This window comes from Echiichthys vipera (assembly GCF_963691815.1).
Source record: "Echiichthys vipera genome assembly, chromosome: 15".
Taxonomy (NCBI): domain Eukaryota; kingdom Metazoa; phylum Chordata; class Actinopteri; order Perciformes; family Trachinidae; genus Echiichthys; species Echiichthys vipera.
In genome coordinates, this window is record NC_139840.1 from 18,663,677 (window position 1) to 18,680,585 (window position 16,909).

The 16,909-nt window shown below is 42.1% G+C and overlaps 1 protein-coding gene across 2 annotated transcripts in view; it reads right to left on the minus strand.

Annotated features, from left to right (window-relative positions):
• Positions 1-16,909, minus strand: part of LOC310957277 (SPRY domain-containing SOCS box protein 4-like) — a 78,138-nt gene that overhangs the window by 40,998 nt on the left and 20,231 nt on the right. Inside the window, exon 1 of one of the 2 annotated variants that reach the window (XM_083927772.1) lies at positions 4,040-4,173. The exons of the other annotated variant lie outside the window; for it this stretch is intronic. The gene's annotated coding sequence lies outside the window, so the exon portion shown is untranslated. Of the gene's footprint in view, positions 1-4,039; positions 4,174-16,909 lie in introns of those variants that run through there. 2 annotated transcript variants of the gene reach the window in all.

Below are 16,909 nucleotides of genomic sequence, written 5' to 3' on the forward strand. Positions count from 1 at the left end.
TGTATAAAAACAGAGCGCATAAACACACAGAAAAACAGACACATATTTATATTATAGCTCTTCATGGCAACAGCTGTACCCACTAGATTATACAAACTACCATCCTCTCTACATTGCTGACATTCATTCCTACTGAGGGAATCCCTGGGTAGCTGAAGATGCCAGAGCTAGACATAAACTGTAGCGTCTGGCTCCTAACAGGATGTCAAAATACAGAGAGAGAGAGACTCCAGACTGGGACGTTAAACTTATCTCGCAGCTGATGAGAAGAAGTGTTGCACTCATACGAACATCTCTGGACTTATTAGGCAGTTGTAGAAGAAGCAGTACTCTTTCATCACTGTCTCTCTTAGTAGGTTTGACTTGAACTTTCCTCACACACTCTATTTTCACCAACTTTCTATCCCGTTTTTCTCACTACTTTCTTCCATATCCACCTTTCCATTTGTCTATGTCCCTGTCTCGCTGCATGTCTCTCTGTCTTACTGTACCAGTACATCTTTGGAGGCTTCAGCAGAGCTGACAGCCTATCAATTGGTACATATTATCTCAGGCCTGCCACCAAAATGCCCAAGCGTCTACCATGCGGCAATCAATGCCAGCTCAGCATGAAGGAAAAGCATGGTCTGCAAAACACTGCACACAAGCGAATTCACATGCAGCTGCATATAAGTAAACAGGCATCGCTCGCGCGCGCACACACACACACACACACACACACACACACACACACACACACACACACACACACACACACACACACACACACACACACACACACACACACACACACACACACACACACACACACACACACACACACACACACACACACACACACACACACACACACACACACACACACACACACACACACACACACACACACACACACACACACACACACACTTGACTATGCATGTACTGTGGAGGAAATTACCCTCATACAAGAGGGTTGATTGTCTTTAGTAAAATTACCCTGATGCATCACTTATGTGTTCCCACTCCGGACAGAAAAAAAGTTTCCTCCTTTCTTTCTTAAATCACAGTCTGAACTCTTTTCTAAGTAACTCCAGCCACCGTCTCCCTAATGAATCATATTCCCTCTCCTACATCTTCCTCCTCTGCTCAAACTGCTCTTGAAATGAAAAATTCCCTCTTTAAACTCCCTCGTTCTTCCTCTTAAATACCCAGCTTGCATCATTGGTGTTCTAGGAATTGACACTAAATTTAGTTGCCTAAAAAATGAAATGCAGTTCATTTAGACCCATTGAAATACAGAAGACAAATGAACATACACACACACAAACAAAAACTGCTTATTCCTAAGATATTATATTCCTCTCATGCCTCCTGTTTGACACTTTAAAATCCATGGTGTCCTGAGGGAAGACATTAGTGCTACAGTGATTGAGCACTCCTTTAAGGACACCTACACGAAACCTATTCATCACACACACACACACACACACACACACACTCACACTCACAAACCCGGCCTTGGCTGTGCCATCTATAAAGCTCTCTCTGGGGTAGCAGTAGATTCAGGTGGCAGATTCACGACCCTAGCAGTAATGAAACTGAATCAAAGTCTGCCTGAATATGACGCACTGCTGCTGCCTCGCTCTTTTTTTTAAAAATCCTACCCGGCTTGCACAAGAGCGTGATGAAGCTTGTCACATCCACACGAGTCAAACATAAATCATGAATTATTAATTTTTACAGTGATGAAATGATAATTAAAACAACATTTGTGCCACTAATTTCAAACACCTACTGTAAGAGAGGCAGACTTAGGAGTCAAGAATTTATTATATACTATATACTTTATAGAGCTGTAACCACAAGTAACTTTATAAATAAGTCAACCGACAGAAAATTAAATGAACAATTATTTTAGTCAATAAATTGTTAATGTTATTAATTAAGCAAAATTACTACGAGTCTATAGCCATGCTAGCTGGAGCCGTCCTTCGGCAACCCAGCTTCTTTCAGCCCCACCTCAGCTCTATCCCTGCTCCACCACTTTGCCCATTTTTGGATTAGCTGGGAGCAGCCGGAGACAGGCACACTGCCAAGATGGTGACGACCGGAGGCACCCACACAAAGCTCAACAATGGCTTTTCTGATGGGTGACATCACAGAGACTACGTCCATGTTTTATTCAGTCTATGATCAGCATGCTAACATGCTCACAGTGACAATGCTAACATGCAGATGTTGAGCAGGCAATGTTACCATGTTGACTATCTTAGCTTAGCATGTAAGCATGCTTATATTTTCTTATTAACACAAAGAACAGCACAAGTCATTCCTTTTCCGGATATTAAGTATTAGACAAATGGAAATGTTGACCTTATGACAGGAACCATGTCAATCCATTTAATGGTTGTTGAGCTATTTCAGTCTGGGCCAAAGTGATGGACTTGCACACTGACATTTTACTTTCCAAAAGCGTGCTGCTAGAACGACTAAAAATACTAAACTTTTGCCCTTTCCAGCTCTCAAAAGTGAGGATCATTGTAGATTGACCTTTATTTGGGTTTTGTATCATTGGTCGAACAGAACAAGTAATTTGTAGGTGACACTTTGGGCTCTGGAAACTTGAGAAGAGCGTTTTTTTTTTTTACCATCTTCTGACATTTTATAGTCTAAGACATTCATCAATTAGTCAAACAATTATTGACAGTTACTGGAAATAATTGCAGTCTTTCTCTGTGACACACACAAACAATGAGCCCAAATTTTATGATTGGAGCACTTGTCTTTCTCAACATGGTGTTCTCCAAAAGTGGAACATAGGGGGCTGTGCCAGGACATTTTACAGGGGAAAGTACATGGACACAAGCATTCACAAACACGAACAGCGTTACGCTGAGAAATCTCCCCACTGTTGCAACAAAAGAAAGATAGAAAACAAAGAGAAAATAAGGAAGGAAATAAAAAACAGTGCCTATAAAGGGCTGTTTAATTTAAATGGAGGGACTAACTATAAAAAGCAGGCAGAGGCTGTGGTGGAGGAAGGCTGTATGGATCTGACAGTAATAAAGAGAACACAAACAATGGAAGAGATGGAGAGAGAGAGAGAGAGAGAGAGAGAAAACTGAGGTCAGCAGCTGACAAAACAAAAAGGATAAAGTCTGAACGGAGAGCTGCTATCTCTCTATCCCAGGATGGACCACACAAATACACCCTCCCACCCCAATCCATAGACTAAACACACACACTGTGAGAAAAGCTACTGCAGGCAGTGCGGAGCAAGGAGTCAGATTAGGGGTGTTTGTAACATATAGACAAACAGTGGGTTTAAAAATAGAAAGCAGGATCTATCCTATTATTGTATGTGAGCGGGGGAAATCCTTGGGTAGCTTATCCCACAACTCTCAATGCTCTCTCCCAAACAAAAGCACACACACACACACACACACACACACACACACACACACACACACACACACACACACACACACACACACACACACACACACACACACACACACACACACACACACACACACACACACACACACACACACACACACACACACACACACACACACACACACACACACACACACACACACACACACACACACACACACACACACACACACACACACACACACACACACACACACACACACAGGGGTATCCCAGTTGGCCAGCTGGGTCCTCCAGACCATTAGGAGAATTAAAGGTGACAGGAGATGTGCAAGGAGGAGGGGGGGGGGGGGGGGGGGGCTGAGTGCATGGTAGCATTCAGAGAAGAGGAAATGTTGAGTTTATCATCAAAAGGTTGAAGAGAAACCTGCTTATCTTGTCTAATGTAAAATAATAAAACACAGATCATACTTACAGCTAGTTTTAACATTAAGACATGCATATAAATAAGCATCACATACAGCTGTAGCGGCTACTCCATTTCTTTCACAGATACACACACACACACACTCCTGAAATAGCAATCTCTTTCAGTAAGACATATTTCAGTGATGACACACTACACCTTGTAGACAACACAACATATCAAGCCGCTTACAGTGACTCTCCAGTGACTCCTCTCGGCTCTCGTGTAGCTGCTCAGTCCATAATCAAATCCATCCAGAAAACAGCTTAACTCCTCCAGCCCGCCGCGGGCAAAGACAGAACTCTAACAGCCAGGAGGAAGAAGAGACCAGCAGCCGGCAAGTCTGATGACTGAGAGAGAAAGAGAGAGCTGCCCACCTCTCCCTCCTGCTCCCTCCCTTGTTCCCTCCCTCTTTCCCTTCCCTGGAGCTTATCTGTCCCGAGGCTATCACTTCTTCCTCTTCCCCCCAAACACACTTTGCGCTAGAGTGTTTCCAAGGCAGCGCTGTCACGACGTTCTCCACTGACAACTACAGCTCCGAACAGACTTTCAGACCCACTCCAGTTTCAGTTCCACTTCAGTCTTTCCGAGGGAGAGAGAGGGAGAGAGAGCGAGAGAGCGAGAGAGCGAGAGAGAGAGAGAGAGAGAGAGAGAGAGAGAGAGAGAGAGAGAGAGAGAGAGAGAAAAGGAGGTAGAGCAGAGAGGAGAGAGAGAGACATGAAGGGCTGAAAGCCGATCCCCTCTGATCTCATCAAGCAAAGTTACCAACAGCAACCAGACCGGCAGGCAGCTGAGAGAAACACCCGGTTCACCTCTCTCCCTCCCTCCCTCCTCCTGGCTGGGAGGGGGCACATTTTAGACATCAAGGTGAAAATCCCATGTCATGTGGGATTTGTCATGTTTCCCGCAGCTACATCAGTCAATCACAAAGTCATGGAAGTCAAGTCAGAGTTTGGGACAGCACATGCACAGGTTAAAAAAACAAAAACAAACAAAAAAAACCACACACACTGTACACTTTTCACTTCCATGTGGCATTTAAAAACGAATCACACCTATTCACCCATGTACTTACACACACTTGAACATTTAGACTATTGTACGAGAGTGCTTGTGTGTGTGAATATACAAGCATGTGCACAGTTGCTTTTTTTCATCCATACACATTACACATACATTCAGCGGAGTAGACTACAGTGTTTGCAGTCATGCAGGACTGAGGCCCAGCCAGCGCACTTCCTGTATGGACTTCCTTTTTCCCAGGGCTGCAGTGACCACTGGGAACCAAACTCCTCACAGCCCCACCGCCCCCACTTATCATTACCATACCATTACATCACATGTCTGAGGTAGTATTCAACATGCAGTACGAGAGAGTTGTAGGATGTTAAATCACAGTTTTGTTCTCAGACATATACAATTAACGATAAGAGGATTCATTTAATTAGGCGCTTGTGCAAACTAACAAACGCACATAAATGCACATCACATGTTTAAAGGAATAGTTTGTCATTTTGGTTAATATACTTATGTGCTTTCTGGCAAAGAGTTACATGAGAGTTACTCTCAGTCTAGACAGCAAACATCAAGTCAGCTTGGAGCATCAGCCTGCACAGATTACAATGAGAGTGAATGAGTGGTGTGAGATGTAAAAGTAAAAAGCATGTTGTGGTCTAGATGAGGGGTTACAGATTCCTACCACTCCCATATCAGTCTGTTCAATATGAAGCTACAGCCAAGTTAGCTTAGCTTAGCTTAGCTTCCTGTCTCAAGTGGTTACCTGGCAACTGCTCAGACTCAAGAAATACTCAGGCACAAAAACCCCAATAAAACGTAGAGTGAATTTTTACATTTCAGTTTTCATACTGATTAAACTACCAAGATATATCATGTTATTTGGAGAGCTTTAGAGGTACTGGTAGGGGGAAAGAACCAGCCTAGCTTTAAGACCGACGAGGGCTGACGAGGTCCAACAAGGGCCGACGAGGGCCGACGAGGTCCGACGAGGGCCAACGGTGTGGGACCCCCTATAACTTTTGCTGGGAAATTAAGGAATGTGCACAATTTAACATTTGATGGTAGCATCTGTGCATTTTAGAGAGGGGATACATTTTGTAGCAGACCAAAAACTCATCACTCATCTCCAACCACTTATCCAAATTTTTTCAGGCTTTGGTCTGCTACATTTTGTGGTACAGTTACTGGCATACTGAAAATTGCCGAAAATACAGTCTGCAAATAGTTAATACCTGCCTTCCTGCAGTTTTTCACAGGCTGCATTATTTCTTGTAGGGAAAAAATGTCCCAAAATGTTTGTATGGTCTGGCCTCACTTAAAACTATTAAGAAAAATAAATAGGCATATAAAAAAACTCTGACACACTCACATATTGGTACGCTCAAAGTGTGGCCACGTCGAAGCCAGTCAATTGGCCTTATTCAGACATGACTCAGGAAATGTGCAGATCTGTACAAACACAAACTGGCCATGGATCACCTGAAGCAGACATGTGGGTTAAACACGTTACCTTTTGCCCCTCACACACATGGAATTCATACATGTGCACACACACAAACCTCAACCTCTAACTGACTCGCCGTTATTCTAGACACCAGCCGATGTAGGTCAATGGTTTTGAATGTAAGCAGTCACTGTATGCAACATAATACACACAGGTAGGGAGGAGGGGGCTTTGAGGCCGGGTCTAGAAATCTGGCAAAGAATCTAAGGCTCCGTTTCCATCACGCTGCTGTGAGGCCAAGTTCAAATTTTATGGTTTTCAGGAAATATTTCACTGACTACTTTCCCAGTTAAATAATGATAAAAAGTGAAGCCTTATTTGTATTTTCAGGCAGTTGTGTGCACATGAAATAAGTTCATTGGGTTTTAAGGTTATATGTATACATTAGCCTAATGGCTATAATCCTATCACTTACTATATTGTAATCCTGTTTGCTGCAGATATCCTTGAATTTCTAGAAAAAAAAGTGTCGTTCCTTCCCAGTTCTAGAGGAGGATTGTGGAAGTCTGGATTTGTAATCTCATCAAGAGACACGACCCCGCGAAGCAGCACTGATAATAAAGCTTTAGAGAGTGTGCCCAAAGACAGCTAGAATTTGAGTACATGAGGGCTCAGCTCATTATTTTACAGCTGCTTATTTACAGTTTAATTTGCATTTAAAATACAAACCCACAAACACAGCCCCCTAATTCTGATGGATTAGAGGCTTCTCTGGGTTTTAGCTGTGGGAGGCTTTGCTTCAAACCAGTGATCACCTAAATTGTGCTGTCCAGCATCACAGCATTAAAAATACTGTATATGTAAAGTTCTTTTGAAGTAACATTAGGTGTTTAAGATACATCCCTCAATGTATGTGATTGTTTAAACTAAATATTAATAATGTGTAAAACACTTGACCTACACAGGTTTTAGTGACAACACAACTGTTTAATTAACTCTGAGTCTGAGCCCAGTGTAGATGAAATGAAAGAATATTTGTGGAGCATTTATTTCATTTGGTTTTCTTAGTAAAAGAAAAAATCTGCTCAGCCTGCCTGCCTGCGCTAATGTTATTGTAAACAGGATGTTTACGCTCGGTAACAGACGTGTTGCTCGGTTGGGAAGCGGTGGCACTTGTGCGTAGAGTCAAATACATGACAGGGTACAAGTTTGCTGTTATTATTGTTGTTGTTGTTGTTGCTGTTTTGCAATGTGTAGCTGTCAGAAAAAACATGCCGGCATTAATAAAAGGAACTGATCAGCTTGGAGGAATGTAACCCGATTCCAATTTGTTACCAGTTCTTGATCCCCATCCCTAATTATAGAGCTTATATCCTAAAATTGTTTTGAGCTTCATAACTTTGTTGTTGCTTACAGCGAGCCCGCACAGAGATATACAGAAGGCAGGAGGTTTTCTGTAAATATGCAGGAGAATATGTAGAGTTTACAATTTCAATGCTTTTTTAATCTGAGTATCAGTGTACATAGAGTTTATCACTATAAGAATTGTCAGTACATTCATGCATAAATCCACTATAACAAATTCCTGTACATTTTAAGATATTGAATTACTAATAAAAAGAGATCCAGGCACACTTCTATCATCCAGAACAAGAAACCAAAGATACAGCTGGACATTAACGCTTCAAACGGAGGATTGAGTCTACGGTACATCCCCCATCTTCTCAGATGGACCCTGCCGTAAATTGCCCCCTGATTTTCTGCCTCAAGGCACATTCACACTTAAGGGACCCCATGTGGTTTTGGGAGAGTTTATGAGTGTGTGTGTGTGTGTGTGTGTGTGTGTGTGTGTGTGTGTGTGTGTGTGTGTGTGTGTGTGTGCGTGTGTGTGTGTGTGTGTGTGTGTGTGTGTGTGTGTGTGTGCGTGTGCGTGCGGGTATGTGTGTGTGTGTGTGTGTGTGTGTGTTAGAGAGAGTTAATCTGCAGGACAATGGGGGCTCTGTCCTAACCCCACACACAGAATTAGGGCTAGGGGGCTCACAGCTGAGCTGCTTACTGACAATAGAAACTGGAAGTGTGCGTGCATGTGCATTTGTGTGTGCGAGTGTGTGTGTGTGTGTGTGTGTGTGTGTGTGTGTGTGTGTGTGTGTGTGTGTGTGTGTGTGTGTGTGTGTGTGTGTGTGTGTGTGTGTGTGTGTGTGTGTGTGTGTGTGTGTGTGTGTGTGCATGCTGACTCCTGCCAACACACGTGTCAAACACAAAGCCATTCAACTGTCCGCACAGCCCAGGGGAGAAGAATCTACAGAGAGGGAGGGATAGATTGAAGGACAGATGGATGGATGGATGGATGGAAAGGGGGAAGAGGAGTACAGAAAACGTGGGAGGGAGAGGGGTCTGAAACCTGCAGCCTCAGGGTGAAGGGTGACTGAGGACAGTTAAAGGGAGAGAAAGAAAAAAGATGGCAGATGGCAGAGAGACAGAGAGTGGAAGGAGCACGGCCAGTTTGGACGAGAGAAAGAGGGATGATGAAGGACACACGGGTAGATTTTGTGATCAAATCATCAGCTGTTTTTTTCACACATGGACCCAAACACCCTCAAATATTTATATTCTTGTATTTGTGAGGACCTCAATGATCTACTTTTTACTTCAGTTTGATATAAAGATCAATGTGTTTTCACCGGCGTTAATGAGCTGGTCTAGTTCTTAGCCAGGCGCGGTCATTTCTTAGAGTCTTGTTGTCACTGTGAGGTTGCCTGGCATATCGGAAACTCAAGTAAGTCACTGCAAACTGCAGCAAAGAAATGCTCCCCCTCATAACCCCTCGTAAAACCATGTGTCCTTTTGATATTTGGGTTTTTTGGATTAAAGAAGACATATTACATGTTAAGCCCCATCCCCTGTTTCCAGTCTGTATGCTAAGCTAAGCTAATCGTCACCTGACTGAAGAGTCATAAGCCCAGACGTTGCCCAGCGGGGCTGTATGTGCAAATGCAAATGTCCGATTTGAACAGAGTTTACCCTCCTCTGCACCCTTTCCCATCTCAGTAAAAAAGGAAAAAAATAAAATGTTATATTACCCTGTGGATGTGTGTGTATTTCGGGCCTGTGTGTGTGTAAAATGAAAAATAATAGTGTGAAAATTGAATTTAACCATTCGCGGGACTAATAAAGGAATTCTTCTTCTTCTTCTTCTACCCATTTACACTTCAATCATAACTGTAATCAACACCATCATGCATGAAGTAATAATCTGCAAAGTTCTTCCTAATTCTTCACCTTAAATGTTCATTGTTTTGATGTTTCCTCCAAATAAAAGGAGAGATTGTACCTAATCTGCATCACCCTTTTTCATCTATACGTTAAAACTTTTTATCTTGCAAAGAAAAGTCTGATGCTCCTTCTAACTCACTTGTCCTCTGTTGAGGGATTGACCGGTGTCTCCTTTTTTGTAGAAGAACCTCACAATCGCTGATATTTTCTTTGTTATCCTTGGTGTCTGTTCTCAAAACACTGTTGCAAATGCAGGAAACATAAATAGCACAAGTTCTCCATTTAGATTAGAAATCAAATCAAATCAACTTACTATGTTTTTTAATAAATATTCTATGGTATCAATAAACAGTATTTGTTATGTTCATACATTTTGCTAAACTAAGTTTGAATCCTAACCCTAAACCCATTTAACCTCAAACTAACCTTCATTCATCCCATATCAAACACAAATCTTATCTTTCCATTAACTCAGTCCTATAAAGGCCCTTAAAATGAGCATTGTCCTCATATCAGAGTGTTGTCCTCATCTTTCTCAGCATGTGAAGACATTCAAAAGAAGACAAGAACACCAACATTCAGTTGTCATAGCGTGTGAACACAAAAGAAAAGTTGAAACGCTCAGGCACTCCACTCCTTTCCCTCTCCCTCTCCCACACATCGATACAGATGCTGGCCATCTGAGTACAGCAGGTAGGCATTATTCAGCCTGGCTGCACAATCAATGATGGTAAATGGAGGCAGCAGGAGGGACAGACAGTAATCTGCTGCTTTCATTTCCCCTCTCTCCCTCTTTCTCTCCATTAAAACACATCCTTTCCATGTCTTCTTTCATTATAATGAGTCACAGTCTCACTTTGTACAGCACACATGCAGTTTTCTCTCTCTTTCAAGCTCTTCAATTACACTGTCACTGGGTATCATGCCACTCTGCACACACAGCTCTCTCTTTATAAAGGCCACTGCAGACACATCTGAAAACCTTGTTTGCACTAGCATCGCCAGGCTGTTTTACTATAGTTTCACACTCTTATTCATCTTTTGTAAGCCACTTAAACCCAGCAGTCACATCAAATCCCCACCAACTGTGTTTCACAATGTTTCAAGGCCATATTATTATTAAAAAGTCGGAAGAAGGGAACGTGTCAGCAAGTCAAAGTTCTCGAAAATACCTCACATGATAATAAGCGACTTCAGATCACATGACAATATGTCATGTCATGTCTGCATTTCATGTTTACAGTCAGCATTTTTAAAAATATCTCTTTTTAACACCAGTTTAGTCTGTGCACTTGTGATGTTTCAATTTTATTACAGTTGAATTTATGTCTCTCCTTGGTTCTTTTATAGCTGCCTGATGGCCTCTTTCTAACCTCCCTTCAGTCTTCCTCTCCTCTGCCCCGTCCCTTCCTCCAGCCCTTTATCTCTACCCTCTCCTCCCTCTCTCTGTATCTGCTTATCCATCCATCAATCCAGCACCTCCCTCTCCACTCCTCCCATAATTTTTTCCACTGCCAATCCTCTTGCTCTCATCTCCTTTCTCTGTGCCCCCTCCTCCCTTTTCTCCAACATCTGCTAGTCTGCGTCTGTCACTGTTGACCCCTTGTTGCCACGTGCCAAGTCTCTCGGTGTCCCACAGAGACCCTAAGTCATTAACACACACGCACATACGCACACACACACACACACAGATTGGCTGATGATAGGTGGTTGTCTCCTACCCACAGAGAACGAGAAAAGCCCATAAATTCAACTTCTGATTGTGGACTCTCATTACATTGCTGCCTCATTTGTCAATTAAATGTCTTATAAAGGCCAAAGCCTTCAATTAAAAAGGGAGACCATGTGCAGGGAATCCCAACAGATTTAAGATCGTCACTCTAAAGTAAAGCGCTCATTACATTACAGCTACAGCCGCAACAGAGCCTACACTGGCATTTGGATTCTAGTGCTAAAACACACTAGCGTTAAGACTTCCCAGCTGATGAGGAAGTTGCTGTTGCTTTGTGATGTTGGAAATGGGTCACATACAGTTTAAAAAGGTATAATACATAAAATAAGTAGTATAAACTACTACAATGTTATAGGGGGGCGGCAGTAGCTCAGTCCATAGGTGACTTGGCTGGAAACCGTAGGGTCGCTGGTTCAAGTCCCTGTGTGGACCATGTATGGAGCGTGGACTGGTGGCTGGAGAGGTGCCAGTTCATCTCCTGGGCACTGTCGAGGTGCTGTTGAGCAAGGCACCGAACCCCAAACTGCTCGGGGCGCTGGTCACTGGCAGCCCCCTCGCTCTAACATCTCTCCTCAATTGCATGTATAGGTCCTGGTTGTGCATGTGTGTATTTCGGGCCTGTGTGTGTAACATGTATGATAATAAGAGTGAAAATTGAATTTCCCCGTGTGGGATAAAAATAAAGTAATTCTTCTTCTTCTTCTTCTTCTTCTACACACACACACACACACACACACACACACACGTGAATTTTTCTGAGAACTTTAGTGGAAAATATAGACTCATAACATATACATATTTTCTGTATGCACGTGTTATCGATTTAGATGACAATTGTTTATCGCAACATCTTGATACATGATTTCATCACGATGTGATTCCATTGAAAGATGATTAATACTCATATCTAATTATTGCCCAGCCCTCATCTGTATCAGCGGTAGTAAAGAAGTAACTTGTTTACTGGCCTACCTGCGAGGCATGAAGTCCTCAGTGTCACCTAAAGCTCACTCTGCAGGCTGCAACAATGAGAACATAACTGCCATATGGCAGTATAGAGCAGCTTAGTAGAGAAATGTGTCCACAACTTTAAATTGCTTCTAGCCCACTGCCGTCATTCCTATATGCTGTTTTACAGACTTTATACTTGTACTCTGTTTATGTTTTTTTCGATAAGCACTGATTTTTTTAGGGACCATATAATGCAGAAAACAATGCTTTGTGTGATTTAGTAATGGTGTCATATATCTATTTTTTTCTTTTGTTAAGGAATTAAATGATACTGAACATGATGTTTATTTAGCCATTTATTTTATTCTTATTTATTCCTGATTTTCTTAGTGTTCATTTGGAATTGGTTGACAATGTAATACACTGTGTATAATGATGTTAACTATTCTTTAATAAAGTTATTAGTTGAAGAAAGCTGCCTTTGCAGAGTCATATCAGTGCAAAATCCAAATAGAAAGGTCTATTTTCATTCCAGCTCAAAAATACCCTATACCATATGAGCAATTGGTGACTTTTTTCCCCTCTAAAATCAGGATCAGTCTTAAAAATCCCACATCAGTCAGGCCCTAGTTTTCAAGGCATACTAGACTACATAGAGGCGGCTGTGGCTTAGGAGTTAGAGTTGGTCATGACAAGATTGTCGGCTCCTTCTGAATGTCAAAGTGACCTTAAACAAGACACTTGAGCTCATGTTGAACGCGATGGGCCGGCCCACACCTTGCATGACAGCTCCGCCACGGTTTATGAATGTGTGTGTGAATAAGATACAAGTTGTAAAGCACTTTGTTCGGTAAGGTAGAAAAGCGTTATATAAATGCAGCCTATTATCAACATTTTATACACGGTGAAATCGGCTCGTCTTTCATTTCACTTCAAGGTTAGAAAACTACATCTCGGAAATAAGATCCTACAAACCACCGCGGTACACGTCCAGCATTGCCTCCACACGTCTGCTAGTCTTTGTGTCTGCACCTCCTACATCAGGTGTGTGTCTCAATCACCAACTATGACAATTGCACATAGATATGGCCATTAGGACATCTGTGCAGAATAGTCATTTTTCTACTGAATCAACCATTGATTTGAAATCTGAGTCATGACATCAAAACAAGAAACTGGGACAGAGTCTTGCAGACAGACAACCAGATAGGCAAACAGAGAGAGAGGTAATCATTGGAGACATAGATGTATTATCTCTACTCCCTCTTTAGGGTACATCGTTCACTATCACACTGAAATGCCAGAAAAGATTTACGTTTACGTTCTTTTGTAAAACATTGATAGATATTGTCATGCAAGATATGAACAAAGATGAACGTTATGGAAACACATTTCTGAGTTAATGTGCATTGGTGTAAAATCAACACACTAAAATGATGTGTCGGACTGTTCACAGTGTGCCTCACCCAGCATTCAGTCTACACGGACACGTCTTTATCCTGTATGTTTCTGTACAGAAGTTAAAGGTCAGTCAAATACATAAGACTACTGAACCAGACACAGATACTGGGTTATCAGGACTGCACTCAGCGAAATTAATGAATATAAATAGACACATAGACTATTACATGACACGTTTAGTTTCCTCATTGCCTTTTCATTTTTATCTTTGTGAAGTTCATTCAGAAACTGTCCCAGCAGGTCATAAAATCTTTCTATTACAGCAGCGTTTAAAGCTCTCATCAACCCCCAAGTTTCTTATTTTCCATTTACCGCATGTCATGCTGTGCAAAGAAACCCATTTACAAAACATGTTATTAGCCTTGTCACACGGGGTGACATTCACTCCGTTATACTGTGCGATGACGCTGATGTCCACAGAGGTGTTGTTTGCATTCGTCTCAACATTTCTGTGTGTTTATGTGTAACTCAGCAAAACAGAGGTGTAACCGTGTCATGATGAAATATCATTTGTACGGATTATTCAAGGCCAAACACCTGTAGCACCTCTGGGCCTGTGAAACTGAACAGCTGCCAGCTATCGTTCACAAACACGTGATAGGAAAAAAACCACAACATTTTTGATTACCAAAACTGAAAAGGTAATTTGGACATTCAACAAAAAAATGGGACATTGTGAAAGCAGTTTAAGGTTTGAAATTTAAACAGGAGAGGAGCCTAAAGAGTGGTGATCTACAAGTTTCTGTGTTAGATGCACTGTTTCTCAACATATTTGCAAACACTGATTCTTTTACAATTTTAGGGCTGGTAGTGGTCAGTGGTTTTGGGGGAAACGCTCTTGCAGGTAGGCGGTTGTCAGGCTGGTTGCCGCATGAAGGTGTGAAAACAGGTATGCTATTTTTGCCACCAGAGCTATTTGAAAAATATTCATTTTCAAATTCATTTTTGCTAAAAACTTAAGCCCATTTTGCCCCAAACCCGTGCGTTGAATTATAACTTTGTAATGAGAATCTACATATAAAAAAGACACGAGTGGGATTGTTGCACTTAAATTGTTGCTAAATTACAATTAGCCGCAAACACAGTTGGTCCACTCTATGTATGTATATGATGTGTAGAAATATTATGTAAATGCTTTATTGATCCCCAGCAGGAAAATAGAAACGACAGAAGTACGTACAGAGGATTATAGAAGTACATAACAAGAAAATATATCCCGAGTGTGAAAAATCAACAGGAGAGACATAGTAAAGAAATTTAGTTTGTCAAACAAAATGACAAGAAGAAGCCATTCAGGGAAAACTTTTAAAAACCCCATAGTTTAAGTCAGAAAAGGTCAGGACCATGTAAGCAAGTCATTAACTTAAATAAACATAACTTGTTTACTAACTCAAGGGATCTTTGCACCAGGGTGACAGCAGCCACACAGACAGGCCTTGTACGACAGCAGGAGAAGGTTAAGTGACACGCAGGAGATGACAGACAGGATAAAGAAGAGTCGAGGACTTCAGAGAGTTGTTGAGTGATATGGAGCCGCATTCTGGTCAACGCAGCAGCGCAGCCAGCAGTTTCTCAGCCCACAGCAATTTAGCAGCTTATGGCAACTCCATTTCCTGCAGACAGACCGGGAGGGAGCTCCAGGCCGCCACGGTAATCTACTTTACTTTGGGATTAGCAGCCCTCTGCAGGTGTCCCTCACCGTCCGTCAGTCAGTCCGGCTCTGTTTTGACCTCTCCAACACTCTCCCTCACTCTATGACTCATTCCTCTGTGTGCGTCTGTCCTGCTATTATTTATTCTGCATTTGCATTCAAACCAGATTTTTTCTTATTTGTCGGCTTTTTATCATAAAAGCAGATATATGCAGTATTTGTGACTATGATCATAAAATGGTACTTTTTCCTCCAGAATCCTGGATGTCTGAAATAACTCCTGGGCCTTATTAAAAAAGCTTTTGGATATTGATTGTGGTAGCAGTTTTTTTTCCACATGCTGTATAAACAAGAAGGTGGGGTAAAAACACCACAGACAAATGAACAGACAGAACACAGCCGAACAAGGCAGAGCAACAGACATGTAAATTCGCACCCTGAAATAATCTAGACATTATCCGGCGGAGCTGTATTTGGGAACGCAAACGTCTGAATCAGCTGGACCGTGTATTTAACAGACTTTACACAATACAAAGTACGTAGCGTACCAGGGAGCCCTTGTGTGAAAGGAGCAGCTTATTGTGCAGAAAATTCACAGCAAGTTAGTGGTTGTGTTGATGATGTTTCTATCATGCCTGAAGAATAAAAAACATCCCAGGGTGAGGGAAAAGGGGTTATTTAAAGGAGGAGAGACGACGAGATTCGTGAACTTCTGTCGCTTTATCCCAGGGGTGTCAAAGTGATCCAGTAAAGGGCCACTGTGGCTGCAGGTTTTCATTCCAACTAAGCAAGAACACACCTGATCCAACAAATCAACTGTGTGAAGACAAGTCAGGTGATTGCATGACTCAGGTCAGGTGTGTTTTTGCCTGGTTGGAATGAAAACCTGCAGCCGCAGCAGCCCTTTACTGGATCACTTTGACACCCCTGCTCTATCCAGACGCCACCCCTCGCCAAAACCAAACTACTGCACGTGGCAACAAAGTATTTCCAGTAAGTGAGAACACATCTGTAACTTTCTGAAACCAATATTATGACATTCATCCTCTTTTTATGCTGTCATAGACCAGCTGTGTGGAGTGTTTGAACTTCTCTCTCTCCATCTCTTTTTACATTTGGTACAAAATATGCAGCGTAGTTAAACAATACCGAGGTTCCCCCCTCTCTGACGGCCATCTTTTTAACCTCCCTTATTGTAGCCCAGCCTGTACTCAGCTGTGGAGGAGAGGGTTAAATGTGGTCAGTATTATTCAATCTACACTGCATGTATGCTTGGAAATGGAAATGGAATTGTTCTTTACACAGCTTAATTGGTCTATATGCGTGTCTCTCTTCTCCCAAAGGCAAAAAAAAGTCAACAGCGGTGGATAGGAGTGTCAGTAAAGACCAAATGAAGCCAACTTTGCTGCAATGACACACCAAAAAGAGAACGAAGCCAAACTGGAATGCAGCAACACAGAAAGAAACTACTTATCTGCTCTGGAGAGGTGAGAGGTCAAACTGATGAATATCTTATGAAAACAAAAGAACTCG